Genomic DNA, 13,452 nt, shown 5'->3' on the forward strand with positions numbered 1-13,452 from the left:
AGTCCCACATGGAACTGAAATCCAACCAACCAAAACTGACTTCTGCACCCATCTCTGCACCAGGGCCTAAATCTCTATTCACAGTGCCATCCTTAGCTATGGAACAGATGGTCTTCAGCACCTATGGTACTGACCACCTCTACGGTACCACAGACCCTCTCGGCACCAAAAATAGTCTGTCCAATACAGGTCACTACCCCCTTCAGTACAAACTTCTGGTCCTTTAACCACGGTGCCAAAGGTCGAAACTTAGGCTTGGACCCGATAGTCCCCGGCTGGAGATCCATTTCTGGGGCAATAATTTAGCCCTTTTCTTGAACAGCCTGATTCTCCATTGGGATGTCAACATGCTCCAGTGTGTCGGAGCTCGACGTTGAGACTTGTGGATCGGCTCCTGGCGGCCAGAGGAATTTCTACTCCTAAATCCTACCTCCCACCTGCAGCCAAGGAAGCGTCTCCACAGACTGTGACATATATTCCTCCTTCAACCTCTCGGCAGGTTTTGGAGCCCTTGATGCCTACGCCTATCCCAGTTCCAGCTTCTTTGGTTCTACTGGTAGATCTTGCCGTGGTTCCAGAGCCTCCCCTGTGGTCCTCGACTCAGTCAGAGCCGACCCATCCTCTATCCTGACTGGTCTGTTTGCACTGTGACCCCTAGTATGGCACCTAATTTTTCTACAATGCCGTCAATGGTTCCAGTTTCTTTGGCAGCTCAGTGTCCTCTTGCGGCTCCTTCCCTGGGAGCAGGCTCGTCTGAGTGGGGTATGACTCCAGTTCCAAGGTTGTCTTTCTCTGTTCTGGGCTCCCATCCCTCTTCGGGTGGGCCCACTTTCCAGGTGATGGAGAGGGCACTTTCCTCAAGTTCACAGCTGGTCCCTTCGGTGCCGGCAGGCCGCATATACTTGTCCTCTGGTCCAGAGTTGACACAATCCATTACCCTGGGACATCGAACACAGGAACCTCAAGATTCCCTATGGCAGGGCACTCCCTCTTTGGAGGCCTCTTCAGATGGCTGTGCCGAGGAGCCACCCCATAAGAGATCATGCAAGATGAAGCAAGTGGATTCCCCTGAAGAATCCTTCACCGAAGATACTGACTACGATGAGGGGGAAGGGTCCCCACAGTCTCCCCCTGAGGATGTCTCCTTTGTGGGCATACTAGAAATCGTTAAGCAGTGGGGAGACTGGAAGCCCACCAATTCTTCATCTGAGGAGTCTGTATTCTTGCAGGCTTTCCATGCTCAACCCTGTACTTCCTGGTTGACCCTGCCTGCAGATGATCTAGTTTAGCTCATCGTGCAGCATGCCTGGAAGAATCCTGATACCATTGAGCCTATCCCATGGAGACTGGACAAAATTATATTCCCTCCACAGGATCACCCCAATTGATCCAAAGGCTTGCCAGTCAACGCTATGTTGGTGGCGGCAGTACTAAGAAAGAACACACTGAGGAGAGTCCTTCTATCCATCCTCCAAACAGGGAGTCTTGGATGATGGGCAGACTAGGGAAGTGGGTGTATGCTTCATCGACCTTTGCCATTCAGTCCCTGAATTACCTGGCACACTTTACGTGTTTCCAGAGGGACCTGATCAAGGACCTCTTAGGAACCCTAGCAGAAGCAGTATCTGATGAGGTATGTGACAAAGTTGCCCCATATCTTGCTACCCTAGAATCCATATCTAATTCATCCATGCGGTTGATTTCTCATACTACTGAAGGGATAGCTAGAGCAGCGGGTGCAGGTGTTTTTATGAGACATCACGCCTGGGTGCACTTATGTGACTTTGCGTAACCTTTTAAGTCTTATGTCAATGCTCCTGTTGATGCTTCCTCTCTTTTTGGCCCAGAGGTAGAAGACACATTAGCCAGGTGTGAAAAGGACGGCAAGAGCCTGTCTGCCGTGGGTGTGCGTTTTTCCACTCTCCAACGATCCTACTCTAGGAATCAGAGGCATAGAAAGATGTTCAGGAAATCCCAGGGTCCTTTTCGCGACACATGTGGCAAGTCCCCCCCCCCAGGGGCAGAGCGGGTAATGCATCAGGAAGATGCCCTTCCTGAGGAAGAGGGGGGGTCTGAGTAATCTGGGATCCAGAGATTTTCTCTGGGCAGTCCTATCAGCATTCCTGAAGAGCGGCTCGAAGCAGTCGAGGGACAATTTTCTCTGCACCACCTAGCCTGGCATTCCATATTGACAGATTTTTGGGTGCAGATGATAATTACCAGAGGTTATCGCATCCCTTTCGATCTTTACCCAAGGCCGCAAAGGCAAATCCCCTAAGTTCCACCCAGTCAACAGGATGCAGTAGCACAGGAAATTCAAAAGCTGCTTCAAAAACGTCATCCAAACAGTCCCACCAGACCAGATAGAAAACCGATTTTACTCAAGGTTATTTTCGTGCTAAAAAAGGCCGGGGACTGGAGGCCAGTTTTGGAACTCAGCATTCCGTTTCTGGCAAAAGATGATTGGATGTACTCAGTAGATCTCCAGTATGCATATTATCAGATAAAAATGGACAAATGCTCCAGGAGATTTCTCTGCTTCTGGCTGAGAGCCAGTCGCTGCCAATTTCAAGCACTGTCCTTTGGTCTCTCCCAGCCCCCAGAGTGTTCACCAAATGTATGGTAGTTGTAACAACTCACTTGAGACTGCAAGGATTCATAACAACTCACTTGAGACTGCAAGGATTCTTAACAACTCACCTGAGACTGCAGGGATTGCAGATGCTTCCGTATTTAGATGGTAGGGATGGTAAGGAGCCAATCAAGAGTCTGCTGCTTCTAGCCTTGCTTTACACCCTACAGCTAGCAAGCTCCTTAGAGATCTCAATAAATGAAAAGTCCAAACTGGTACCTACTCAAAATCTAGAATTCATAGGTGCAACATTTGACACTCTAGTCTTGTCTGGTCACCCTCTCGCTTCACAGGCTCCAAAAACTAAGATCTCATTTCCAAGTGATACTCTCTCAGGACAAGGTCCCAGCTTGTGCAGTCCTCCAACTACTAGGATCAATGGCAGCAACGATTACTATAGCTTATGTAGCAAGACTACACATGAGACTCCTACAAAGGCTCCTAGCATCACAGTAGTCCCTTTTAACTCATCATCATATGTCCTGCCCGATCTGCATAACAAACCGCTGTAAACAAGACTTAACATTGGTGGATGAAGCCAGAAAAGGAGCTATGGAGTTGCCCCTTTTCACCCTCTCAGCCCAAGGCCGTAGTGGCCACAGTCACATCCTTGATGGGTGGAGGGGTATTTTCAGGGAAAGGCAGTCCAAGGCACCTGGGTCCCCTAAGGAGGTCAACCTGCATATCAATGTCCTAGAACTGAGGGCAGTGCTTCTGGCATTGCAAGCATTCCAATCTGTCCTCCCGGCAGGGAGAATTGCTATCCAGTCGGACAACATGTCCGTCATCTTGTATAGCAACAAATGGGGCATCCAAATCCAACTCGTGTCAGGAAGTCTTGAGAGTTTGGCAATAGGTGATATATTTCCAGTCTCTTTCTGATAGCAACGCACATTCCCAGGGATTCCATTGTGATTGTGGACAAGTTGAGCAAATGCATTCTTATGCCTCACCAATGGTCCCTCAATCCTGTTATAGTGGTGAAGATCTGCAGCTGCTGGGGTCAGCCTTATTGCGATTTATTCGTGTCCTCCATCAGCCACAAATGCAGCAGCTACTTTTCCCTAATTCCTCCTCAGGGGGAGTCCCCGAAGGATGCTCTAATACACGATTGGCCACTTGTGCCTTTCCTCCTCTTCCTCTGATCACGTAATTTCTAAAGAAGGCACTTCGGTTGAGAAGCAGAGTAATCCTCATTGCACCCTATTGGCCCTGACAAGTTTGGTTCCCCTTCCTTTGGCCTCACCTGGTCCATCGACCGTGGACTCTGGATCCAACTCTGGAATTACTGTCACACCCACAAGGGTTGATCCATCCACACATAGAGTCTCTAGCTGTCAGCTTGATTCCTCCACTTCCAGTAACTGCCAGGCAGAATAACCTATCCTCCCCTGTACGAAACATTCTTCTGGCTTCCCATAAGCCATCCACCTTAAACCTTTCTAAGTGGAAAAGATTCATAGTTTGGTCTAGAGAGAAAGGACTTAGACCCCTTTTCGGCTTCTGTTAGCTCGGTATTGGACTGTTTATAAAATCTCCTACATTCGTGAGCGGCAGCTTCCTCTATTCGCGTCCATCTGGCAGCTATTTCAAATTTCCACAATGGTTTCCACGGCTCCGCTTTGATATCTCACCTTCTCTGTAAGACCCTTTTTGAAAGGGGTCACACATTAGGCCACCCTTCAAAGGGCCAGTTGAACCTTGGAATTTGACACTAGTTCTACAAAACTTAATTCGTCCTCCCTGTTAGCCTGCTGCCACTTGCAATATGAAGTTTTTATCTTGGAAAACTTTATTCTTTGTAGCAATTACCTCAGCAAGTTAAATATCAGAACTACAAGCTTTGTGCATATAATGCCCTTACATGACTTTCCATAAAGAGAGAGCATCACGTCCGACTAATCCCTTCTTATCCAAAGTTGTTTCAGATTTAAGTTCATCAGTTGACCAACCAGTCTTGTTCCCCAATTTTTCTAATAAAAGAGAATATTGTCTGCATTTGTTGGATGTACATAGATAATTACGTTTCTGCTTGGACAGGACTAAATCACTATGAAAATCTGAACAATTTTTCTCATCTTTCTCAGGACCAAAATTGGGAAAACCTGTTTCTACATTACCTTTAGCCAAATGGCTGAGAGATTATTTCCTTTGCCTACCAACAAAACCAGATCCATCTAACTAACAACTAAGATCAAAGAGCACTCAACCAGATCAGTTGCTACATCTGTTGCTTTCCATTCCAGAGCTTCCATGGACGAGATTTGTGCAGCAGCCACATGGGTGTGGTTACTCATACTTTTATCACTACAAATTAGATTTAGTCTCCAGGGAGTGAGCATCCTTTGGCTTAATGGTGCTCAGGAATATTCTTCCATAGGGCCTCCCAGTGATTCATGTAGCTAGGAACTATATATAACAACATCAGATAAAGAAGTTATGATAAGTTGTCTATCTCGCCTTCATTCTTGCTGGTTGGGATCGGAGCTGATCCTCTGCTCCGACTCGGCCATCTTCTATAGCTCAAGAGCTGTTTACTGGCTCGAGGCTACCCCTTATCCCATGATGCCTAGTGATAGCTACCCAGATCTCGTTTGCCGCTTCAGCTGCAAGGTGTCGTTTTTCTGGCTCAGGCTCGTATAAAATTTTTTGTATAACTTTCTTACTCTAGAATTCTATATTTTCAGTGTTTTATTATTAACGTTTAGTCTTGTTTTTTGTGATAGCTAGTGTTTAATTGTAGTACCCCTTCCTTTCCTTGTAGAACCCATTTAACTTAGAGAGTTCTCCCCTGCCCTTCCCCCCTTATCCTCTTCTTGTCAGGTTAGCCATTTAGGTTAGAGGCTTTCCTTCTACCTTTCTTTCATAGGCTAGCCGTTTAAGTTAGAGGCTTTCCTATTAAAAAAAAAAAAGAAACCCTTAGCAATAGTCTTGTAGTACAGTGTGTTTTTTTGTGTAGACGGTATTTTGCTTTGGTAGCTGTTGTATTTGTTTCCTTCTTTCAGGATGTCAAAGGAATCTAAAGTGTCTGGATTCAAGAAGTGTGACTCATGCGGTGTCAGAAAATGTCTCTTGACAGATGGGCACACTTCTTGCATCTATTGTTTAGACGCTGTGCACCTGCAGGACTCTTGTTCTATCTGCCATGCATTTAGTCCAAGAGTCCTGCAGGAGAGTAAGAATAAGCTTATTCTTAGGGGTCTTTTAAAACCCCAAATTCACCTGCCAAGAGCTCTCAGCCTGTGAAATCCCTTAAATCTACCAAGCCGTCGGCTCCAAGTACGGCGCCGTCCTCAGTTCAGACTCTACCTTCTATTTGGCACCGATAAGACTATCTCCCCGTCGGCTCCATCAGAAACTTCAGAGCCTTCACGGAGCCACAAGAGGCTGAGGTCCCCTTCATTGGAATCGGCACATTCAGCTCCTCGGTCTCCTTTGCTTCAGAGCAAGCGCGGACATCGATCCTCTCACTCCTCTCGATCTTCTAGGCTGTCGGATCACGATGTGGAGAGAGTGGTCAGTAGGTTGCTAAAGTTGCAGGCACTTGCCAAGATGTTGTCCAGCCCTCCTCAACAGGTGTTGGCTCTGTTCACTTCTATTGATGTTCCTCCTCCAACTCCAATGAGTTCGGAGCCGGAGTTAGTTGGGGTTCGAGTAGTGGAACCGTCGGCTCCGATGACTCTATCTTCGGTTCTGACGTTGGCTCCGATCACCTCGATGGTGCCATTCGTCGAGGGATCTGGGCGCCGGAGTTCCCTCGTCGCCTCCGAGGGGGCGAGTGGCATCGGACCCTTGTCCGACCCCGTTCTCCCTCTCGGAACTTCGACGCAGGTGAGCTTGGCTCCTACATTGGCCTCGGAACAGTCTCCCTCGGTGTGGAGAAAGATTCCGATTTCCTCGGAACCGGAGCTTTCTTTGCATTGTGGCAGGGATGCCTTCGATGTCATGAGGTGTGTGCTGGCCATTGAGTCAGCTCCACTATCGGCCCCACTGGCTCCATCCCCTGTAGTGCCTGTGCCAACCTCTGCTCCTCCTCCAGACCCCAAGCATAGGGAACCGGCGCTCCAGGGCACCCCATTGGGTGTTTCCTCTTCTTCCGAGGCCTCCCCTGATCATTCAGAGGAGCCCCCTCGTAAGAAGAAGTGCAAGAGGAAGCACATTGACTCCCCTGAGTCTGTCACTTCTGATACAGACTTAGATGATTCAGAAGGGTCCCCAAGATCTCCCTCTGAAGATGTTTCCTTCTCGGACATCCTAGAAATGCTTAAGCAAAGGGGGAACTGGAATCCCATAGCCCCTACCGAGGATGTCTGTATTTCTGGATGCGTTCGGTTCCCGACCTTCCACCTCCTGGGTTTCTCTGCGTTTCAATCCACTTATGTTAGTGGTGGCTCGAAAGGCTTGGTCAGCACCAGATACAGTGGAACCAACTCTGAGGAGACCTGGCAAATTCATTACAGCACCCCAGGATAAGCAGTTCTTTTCCAAAGGTGTTCCTGTTGATGCCATGGTGGTAGCAGCAGCCACCAAAAAAGATTTAGCGGAGACCTCTTCGTCTGTCCATCCTCCTAACAAGGAGTCTAGGACCATGGACAGATACGGGATGTGAATGTTCGCTTCAGCGACCTTTTCTATGAGGTCACTGAACTACTTATGTCATTTTACCTGGCTTCAGAGGGATCTCCTTAAAGAGCTCGGAGATGCCCTTCAAGATCCATCAGCTGAGGGGGCTCAAGCTAAAGTAGCTTCCCAGCTAGCAATGCTCAATTCTGTAGTTAACTCCTCCATGAGGCTCATTTCTTATGCAGCCGATGGTGTGAGTAGGGCCGCAGGTACGGGTGTGGCCCTTAGGAGGCATGCATGGATGCGGCTGTGTAATTTTGCGGAACCCTTTCGAGCGTCATTCAACAACACCCCCTTTGATGGTTCCTTTCTTTTTGGACCACAGGTGAAAGACACTTTGACTAGGTGTGAGCAAGAAGGCAAGACTCTCTCTGCCGTGGGAGTCTGTTTTTCCACTCCTTCTAGACCGTACCCCAAAGGTCAAAAGTGTGCAAAATGTGGTTCCGAAAATCCCAGGGAGCCTTGCCTGACACACGTAGCGATTTTTCCTCCAGGGGCAGAGGGGGAAACAACAACAGATGCCGCCCTCGTGGCAAATGGGGTCTGCAGAACCAGGGCAACAGAGAATCTTTCTCTGAGCCCTTTCAGCATCCCTGAAGGGTTGCCCAGCTGCTCACCTGTGGAGGCAGTCGGGGGAAGACTTTCACTGTACCCAAAAGCCTGGCAAAATTTTACGCAAGACAGATGGGTACGTTCCATTATATCTGGAGGTTACAAAATTCCCTTCTGTCAACCCCCCTTACCGTCAGGAAATCTCTTCCAGATGTTCCACCCAATCTGAAGGACCAAGCAGTAATAGAAGTTTCCAAACTGCTAGAAAGAGTCATCCAGGAAGTCCCAGCAGACCAGTACGGATCCAGAACTTACTCAAGGTTCTTTTTGGTACTAAAAAAAGACAGGGGACTGGAGACTGATTCTGGATCTCAGCAGACTAAACAGGTCTGTACAAAGAAAGTTTCGGATGATCACGCTACAGTCCATTCTACCCTTTTGGGTCAGGACAATTGGATGTGCTCGATAGATCTTCAGGACGTGTACTACCATATCAAGATGGACAGGTGCTCCAGGAGATTTCTTCGCTTCCAGCTGGGAGCCAGTCATTACCAGTTCAGAGCTCTGCCCTTTGGTCTCACCACAGCCCCCAGGGTGTTCACCAAATGTATGGCAGTGGTCACGGCTCACCTGAGACGTCGAGGATTCCAGGTGTTTCCATATCTAGACTGGCTCCTCACTGCTGCTACCAGGCATCAACTTCTACAGGCTAGGGACTACACAATCACAATCTGCTCCCAGCTAGGCATTACAGTAAACTTTGAAAAATCTGCCTTGTTGCCCTGTCAATCTATCACCTACATAGGAGCAGACTGGGTTCCATGGCAGCAGCCATTCTTCTAATCCCACTGGCCCACTTTCACATGAGGATCCGTCAGTGGATTCTGTTCACACAGTGGTCTTTCCAACAGCTGCCCATGTCTCACATGATCATGATTACAGAAGCATGCAAAAGGCACCTTTCTTGGTGGATGGTCTCCCCGCTAGTGAGTCAGGGCAGACCTGTCATTCAGCCCCCTCCAGTAGCCACAGTGACCACAGACGCCTCCCTGATAGGGTGTGGGGGGCATTATCAGGGCAGGACAGTCCAAGGCACTTGGCAGCCTCACGAGTACCATCTGTACATAAACGTCCTAGAAATGAGAGCCGTGCTGCTAGCATTGCAAGCCCTTCAGGACTCTCTTCCTTCTGGGACCATTGCAATTCAAACAGACATGTCAGTGGTGTGGTATATCAACAAGCAGGGTGGAACCAGGTCCTATTCCCTGTGTCAAGAAGCACTCAGACTGTGGCAGTGGGTGATTTCCTCCCAACGTTTTCTGATTGCAACTCACATCCCTGGGAGGTCCAGTGTCATAGCGGACAGGCTCAGCAGAACTATCCTCATGCCTCATGAGTGGTCTCTGAATCAGGAAGTTGCAGATCTTATCTTCTGCAAATGGGGACAGCTTTGCTACTATCTTTTTGCTACCCCCTTCAACAGCAAATGCAGCAACTACTTCTCCCTTCATCCGCTTCCAGGTCACTCACTCAGAGACGCTCTAGTCCACGATTGGCCTCGGGGACTTCTTTATGCCTTTCCTCCATTTCCCCTGATTCCAAAACTCATACAGAAAGCAATATTGTTGGGTTGCAAAATGATCCTCATTGCCCCCTACTGGCCTCGACAGATATGGTTCCCATTCCTGCAACATTACCTTCTCGATCAGACTTGGACTCTGGATCCAATTCCAGACCTACTGATTCATCAGTCAGACGGGTTGCATCAGTCCCTCCAAACTCTCCAGCTCACAGCTTGGTTGCTCCACTTCCAACCTTAGCCAGGCTTCCCAGCATTTCCCCAGCTGTACGTGAGATTGTCTCCTCTCAAGTCCACAACCAGAAAATGTTATGCTAGTAAATGGAAACGTTTTTCTTGTTGGACAGAGGCTAGGAACGTAGATCCCTTTTCAGCCCCAGTCCACGAAATTCTGTTATTCTTAGAGCAACTTTTTCACTCTGGGTTCGCTTCTGCTACAATCAGGGTTCAATTAGCGGCCATTTCTAACTTTCATGTTGGTTTGTCAAATTCAAACATTGTCTCATAAGCTCTGTAAAGCTATTTTGAGAGGAACCACTCTCCTTAGGCCTCCAGTTAGAGACCCCCCTCCTCCTTGGGACCTTAATTTGGCACTAACCTCCTTAAATCTGCCCCCTTTTGAACCAGCAGCGTCCTGCTCCATTAAGTTTTTATCTTGGAAGACACTCTTTCTGGTAGCTATTACTTCAGCCAGACGTGTCTCTGAATTTCAGGCAGTATGTGTTCATCCTCCATACTTGGTTTTTCGTAAGGACAGGGTTGCTCTGAGGGACTAATCCTTCGTTTCTTCCGAAAGTTTGCTCAGAAAATAATTTAAACCAATCTATAGACCTTCCTGGGTTTTTCCCTAACCACACCAACAAGGCAGAGTACAAATTACACCAATTGGACATTCATAGACGATTGCATTTTTATCTGCACATGACTAAGGAAATAAGGAAGTCGGACCAACTATTCCTTTCCTATGCTCTAGGCAAACAAGGTCTCCCAGTTTCCAAGGTAACCTTATCCAGGTGGTTGTCTCACTATTACTTTCATTTATCAACTAAGGAACAAAGAATTACCTATCAAACCGAAAGGTCATTCTACTAGGGCCTTGGCCACCTCTGTAGCCTTCCAATCTAGGTTGCCCATGGATTCTATCTGTGCAGCTCCTACGTGGGCAAATCCTCATACCTTTATTTCTCATTACAAGCTAGATATGGTCTCCAGGAGCAGAGCTGACTTTGGTTCCACTGTTCTGAAGAGTCTGTTCCAATGAGCCGCCCAGGATTGTAAGCGTTAGGGATGCTGTCAAAACCAGCAAGAACAAAGACGAGATAGACAACTTAACATAAAGAAGTTATGTACCTACCATAATGTTCCATGTTAGTTGTCTTCATCTCGCCTTCTTTCTTGCGTCCCCTCCTCCATCCCCCTGTCCTATTGGACCGAGAGGAGACCTGGCTGAGTGTTCTCTGGTTTGTTTCCTCCACTGACTTAGAAAGTATGACAGGTATGCTCAATCTTTTGTTTGGAGGGGTTCATTATATAGCTATGGCTGGGGTTAGCTATTTCAAACGAGATCTGGGTAGCTAGCGCTAGGCATCATGGGATAAGGGGTAGCCTCGAGCCAGTAAACCGCTCTCGAGCTATAGACGATGGCTGAGTCAGAGCAGAGGATCGGCTCCAATCCCAACCAGCAAGAAAGAAGGCGAGATGAAGACAACTAACATGGAACGTTATGGTAGGTACATAGGTTCATACTAGGCTATCTGCCCTGAGGCATTTATAAGCCTAGCCAGAGTGTGATTGGCTTTCACCACCCTTTGATTTTGAGTTTACTGTGCCCTTTTTAAGGTTAGTTTACTGTGCCTCTGTCTAGTAGTGACACAGAAGTAATCCCCGGGGTAAACCTATGATCCCCCATCCACTCATCAAGATTCCTCTTGAAGAGAGTCAGTGAGGGGCTTTGCTTGACATGGACGGGGATTCTATTCCAGATTGAAGGGAGCCTCTGGGTTATGAATCTGTCCCTCCAGCATGTCCTATTTATTTCTGTGCTGAGGTTCAAGTCCCTCGAGCGCGTGGCTCTAAGGGATTTGGATTTTTTGAGGTGGAGCATGTCCATTAATTCTGGGTTGGACATAGCTTTATATGTCAGGCATAGATCGCCTCTAAGTAGGTGGTATGCAACTGAGTAGAGCTGGAGTTTCTTTAACCGAGCAGCATATGGCATCTGTTTGAGTCCCTTGATCCTCTTTGTGAGGTACTTTTGGGGTCTTTCTAGTTGCTGCAGGTGTCTGGTAAGGTACATCCCAAATGGGGTATTGTATTCTATTATGGGCCTGATGAGGGATGAATAATGGGGCACGATGACCTCCCTTGATCTAGATGTGAATCCTTTCATAAGGTGGGCTATATAGAAAGTCTTTCTAACCACTTTGGCAATGTGGTTGTCGAAGGAGAGATTACTATCAACTTGGGTTCCCAGGTCCCTAATTGCTTCCTCTGTACTTAATGGGTTACCACCTATGTGGTAATTTGTGGGCACTTTGTTTTTGCCAAAGGGTATGACTGTACACTTTTTGGCATTTAGCTTTAGGCCATGGCTCTGGCACCAGTTATCCGTCTCTGCGAGACCTTTTTAAAGAATGCTCGTGTCCGCTGGAGAGTGAATTATGGTGCCCAGTTTACAGTCATCTGCGAACTTGGTCAGCCACAGTCCTCCTGTGTTAGCTTGTACCACGGAAAAATATATACCGAACAAGAGAGGTCCCAGGACTGAGCCTTGTGGGACACCACTTGTAACTGGTTTCGAGTCTGACATGGCTACAGTAATTCTGACACTCTGGGTTCTGTCTTTGAGCCAGTTTGCAACCCATCTTGTGACATAGGGGTTTATATTTAAGCTGGATAGGTTATGATGCCTGAGTGGGGTATTGTGTCAAATTCTTTTGCGAGGTCCAGGTAGGCTGTGTGGACTACCTTCCCTTCATCTATGGCCTTAGTGACTGTTTCAAAGAAGTCGACCAGGTTCAAGAGGCAGGATCTGCCCTTGACAAAGTTGAATTGGGTAGGATCTAGTGTCTGTAGGTCCCCAATGTCTTTGTTTGAGTTCCATGATGATCCTTTCCATAGCCTTGCAGACTAGGCTAGTCAGGCGTATAGGGCGATAGTTTCCAGGGTCCGTAGAGGCACCACCTTTGTGGAGTGGGACCACTGTTGCTGTACACCATTCTTTGGGTACATATCCTGTAGTAAGGCTGAGATTGTACAGCAGTTTTATGTGAGGGTTTAGTTCTGCTTGGAGTTCATGTAGGACGCAACCCGGGACATCGTCTGGTCCCATTGATGCAGTGTTTTTTGCTTTGGAGAGGGCGGCTTTCACCTGAGCATCTGAGATGTTAGGGAGGAAGCACTCTGCTGGGATAGATATTTGTTCTTTTGGGGGGGGGGGGGAGAAGTTTGCACTAAACCTGTCTGCCAGGATGTTGGCAATGTCTGTGGGTTCAGTGTATTTTTTGTCATTTTGGATCACCTCTGAGCATATCTGGGAGTTGCTTCCCAGGTTCCTAACATAACTAAAAAAGCCTTGTGATTATCTTTAGTGTCCTGTGAAATTTTTCTCTCGAAGCTGGCCTTGGAGGATTTTATGAGGGATCGTAGTTTTTTGCTAGTACTGATCAGAGATGCCTTCCCTTTTAGGGATTTTGCTCTATTATGTAGTAGCTTCCTCCTGTTGTACAGCTTATTTATGGCTGGGGTCCACCAGACTGGATGCCTGCCTTTGGAAGATTGGGTCTTGATTTTGTTTGGGATAGCATGATCCATGCATTCCTGGAGGTGTCCATAAAATGTGTTTATATAGGATTCTGCAGTTTGGGCTGTAGTTTCCACTGGCCCGAGGGACTTGAAGGATTCCACCTCTGTTTTGAGAGGTGTGAAGTTTGCTTTTGAGAAGTTTTTCACTGTGGTTTTCTGGGCTGGGGGTGGGGTCGGGATGTGGATATCCGGTGAGATTAATTTATGGTCTGATCTCACCAATGAGGGGTATACCTCTGGTATGGAGCATAGAGTCCCCATG

The sequence above is a fragment of the Protopterus annectens genome, chromosome 17.part0 (assembly GCF_019279795.1).
Source record: "Protopterus annectens isolate FY-2018-M chromosome 17.part0, PAN1.0, whole genome shotgun sequence".
NCBI classification, from domain to species: Eukaryota; Metazoa; Chordata; order Ceratodontiformes; family Protopteridae; genus Protopterus; species Protopterus annectens.